General features: G+C 32.2%; 1 non-coding gene across 1 annotated transcript; it reads right to left on the reverse strand.

Moving 5' to 3' along the window:
* Positions 1–1,644: 1,644 nt before the first annotated feature.
* On the reverse strand, positions 1,645–1,751 carry LOC149526213 (small nucleolar RNA R71). Its single transcript, XR_016352229.1, has one exon. It is a non-coding gene; the product is annotated as a small nucleolar RNA R71 (small nucleolar RNA).
* Between the last annotated feature and the right edge of the window lie 1,976 nt (positions 1,752–3,727).

The raw sequence follows: 3,727 nt of genomic DNA on the forward strand, positions 1-3,727 counted from the left end.
AATAACCTTTATTCTCATCAATAAAGTCTCATCAACCTCTAAATGAGGATACGGGGTGTTACAAAAGGCATCTCATAGCACTTTATTCTGAGTCACTCTATTGTTAAAGGTCGAGTTGTCATAATGTAAATTGTTATGAAATTAGACAACTGTGTCAATACAAATGTGCATTTGGAGATTAGAAGTCATGATGTATTATTTTTACAATTATGTGGAATAAAGGTTTATTCAATTTATAAAAATTATTGTTCAATTCTTATTACAAAGAGTTTTATGGTTCAAGGAAATTTTCTTAAATTGATGGTATGAATATGAGGTAATGACTAACATTTTAAGTAAGGCTTGTTTGAGACTTGGCGAGTTCTCTCGCTAGACTTGGACGCTAGTAGCGATTAAGGAGCGGTCGTTACAGTGCTTCTAGTTGCCCAATCACCAATTAAATTGATTTGGAAACCGAGGTTAAACCTTAATGAAGGAGATTTAGGTAGACTTTGAATAGAATAACGTACAATTGAATGCACTTAGTTGATTAGGTAGTTTGATTTGCATACCGGGTATACATACACCTATAAGCTGTACATAGCCAAAATTAGAGCACGAACTTAATTAATTTGCCTATAATTTAATTTGCATAAATATATAGTAAATTAATTAGGAGAGAAATTTTTATGAGAACCTCGACAAAGACTTTTAAATCATTTAAGACTCTAGGTTAGTAACTTAATCCATTAAACTAAGTTAATAGAGAGAGACAATAATTAAATAAAGTATTGAGGAATATCATAATCTTAGGTCTAAAAGTCAATCAAGATTAGAAAAGCAGTTTTGTTAAGTAAATTTAGAGTAGTTTTAGATTTTATGTTTTTCATTTTAATTCAATTTTTATTGTTTGGATAAAATTAGGGTGTGTAATTTTAGTAATTAATAGTAAGAATTAATTCAATTCTTTGTGGGTTTGACACTACTCACCATTATATTATCTTTGAGGTACGTATACTTGCGTAGGTAGAAAATTCAATAAGTTTTTGGTGCCATTGTTAGGGAGTTGACTTTTAATTCTTTCTTGTCAATATTAATACCAAGCATTCTTAATTTTAATCCAAATATTTGTTTTCTTTAATTTTTTGGGTACTTTGGTCATTGTATGCGAAGAGCCTAAAATTTGAAATTGTTCCTCTTAATCTAAAACTTGAAAAGGCTTTCAAAGACTTCAAAGAAAAAATAAAAAACTTTCTGCTCTAAGTAAAACAATGGATGATCAACAAGAGGAAGAGACCAAGTCTTTGAAGGATTATGCTATCCCACGAGTACAAAATCTCCACTCTAGTATCTGAAGGTTGCCTATTCAAGCCAACAACTTTGAAATTAAACCATCAATCATTCAAATGATTCAAACTGTCGTACAGTTTGGGGGTTTGCTTAATAATGATCTGAATGCTCATATTGTAAATTTCTAGAAAATTTACGGTACATTCAAGGCTAACAGTGTTACAGATGATGCCATAAGATTAAGGCTTTTTCCCTTTTCCATTGAGAGATAAAGCAAAGAGTTGGTTAAATTTGCTTCTTGCTAGTTCTATTAATACTTGGGATGATTTGGCTAAAAAATTGTTGGCAAAATTCTTTCCACTTGTTAAGTCCGCAAAGATGCGGAATGATATCACTTCTTTCATGCAGTTTGAGTTTGAATCACTATATGAGGCTTGGGACAGGTATAAGGATTTGATAAAAAGGTATCCTCACTATCGATTACCTAAGTGGCTACAAGTTCAGACTTTTTATAATAGTTTGCGGGGACCTTTTGGAATTACCATTGATGCTGTCGCTAGAGGTGCACTCATGAGTTAATCCATTGATAAGGCTTATGATTTTCATGAAGAGATAACTTCCAATAATTATCAATGGCCATCTAAAAGATTGGGTATAAGAAAAATTGTTGGAATTCATGAATTGATGTGATAAATACTATTTCCACACAATTAGCTTCTTTTGCAAAGAAAATAGATAAACTGAGTGTTAATGTTGTTCAGGACTCCTTGATGACAAGTGAATTTTGTGGGGAAGGACATTCCAATCGCAATTGTCCCATCTATTCTAAGTTTTGTCAATTTGTTGGAAATAGGGAACAAAACAATCCTTGTTCTAACATTGATAATCTTGATTAGAGGAATCATCCTAATTTTTCATGGAATAACAACCAAGGGTCTTCATTAGCATTTAAGTCAAATTTTCCTCCTGGATTTCCATCTAGAGCCCCCATGCTAGAGAAAAAGCCTTCAATGGAGGATATGTTCATGCAATTCATGACAAAGCCTAATGCATTTATAACAAAGACTGATGCATTTATGACAAAGATTGATGCGTCCATTCAAAATCAAGCAACTTCAATTAGAAATCTTGAGACACAAATAGGCCAACTTGCTAATGCTTTACATATTAGACCTCATGATACCTTACCAAGTGATACTGAACCCAACCCAAGAAGAGAATATAAGGAACATCATATGGCAATCACTCTTCGAAATGGAAAAGAGGTAAGCAATAAAGTTTTAAATTCTGAAATTTCAATTCAATCTGATGAGAAAGAAATTAAAAAAGATGCCAAAAAAGAAATTGTGGTTAAACAATTTACTAAAAGTTCAAAAGAAGAAAAATCACAATTAAAATTTGCTCCCACACCTCCATCACATTTTCCTCAATGTTTTTAAAAGAAAAAACTTGACAAACAATTCCAGAGATTTCTTGAGGTATTAAAAAAGTTACACATTAATATTCTTTTTGTTGAAGCTTTAGAACAAATGCCAAGTTATCTTACATTCTTGAAAGACGTCCTGACCAAAAAAAGGGAAATTGGAAGATTTTGAAACAATTGCACTTACTAGGTAGTGCAGTGCTATAGTCTAAAATAAACTTCCACAAAAACTTAAGTATCCAAGGAGTTTTTCTATTCCTTGCACTATTGGTAGTTTTTAAATTTCTAAAGCTTTGTTTGATTTGGGTGCAAGTGTTTCAATAATGTCTTTATCTATTACTAGAAAACTTGGATTTAAAGAAATACAACCCACTGTAGTTACCTTGCAATTAACAGACAAAATAATCAAGTACCAAGTTGGAATTATAGAGGATTTTTTGTATAAAGTTGGGCATATATACCTTCCGGTAGACTTCATTGTGCTCGAGATTGAAGATGATGTTGGATTTTTTCTTATTTTGGGAAAACCATTCTTAGCTACAGTTAGAGCAATTATTGATGTGAAGAATGGAAACATAACTTTCAAGGTTGGGAAAAAGAAAGTGGTGTTTAATTTGTTTAATGCAACTCAATATCCCTATACAGATAGTTGCTGTAAAATGGATTTAGTTAATGGAGGTAAATGTAAGCCTATTCCACCACCTTCAATGAAGTAGGAGTCAATTTTTGAGACAAAATGGCCACCACTTTCCAATTATCTTGGCTTTGTGCTAGCACAACGAGTAATATTTTCTTATTCACAACTCCATCTTTTGCCATGGAATCTTAAACCATATTGGTGGAAAACCTTCAAGGTGGTAAAGATTCATCCTTATGATGTAATCGAGATTTATAGTGGGCTTACCGAAGCAGTCAAGGTCAATAAAATAAGTCTTGAACTGTATAAAGTAATGCAGAACAAAGTGCCATAGTCAAGCTAATGACTATATAAAAGCTTTTTTTGGGAGGCAACCCAAGCACTCTAACTTCTTTAAT

The sequence above is a fragment of the Theobroma umbraticum genome, unplaced genomic scaffold, assembly GCF_002168275.2.
Source record: "Theobroma umbraticum cultivar Fairchild unplaced genomic scaffold, ASM216827v3 scaffold_182.0, whole genome shotgun sequence".
NCBI lineage: Eukaryota > Viridiplantae > Streptophyta > Magnoliopsida > Malvales > Malvaceae > Theobroma > Theobroma umbraticum.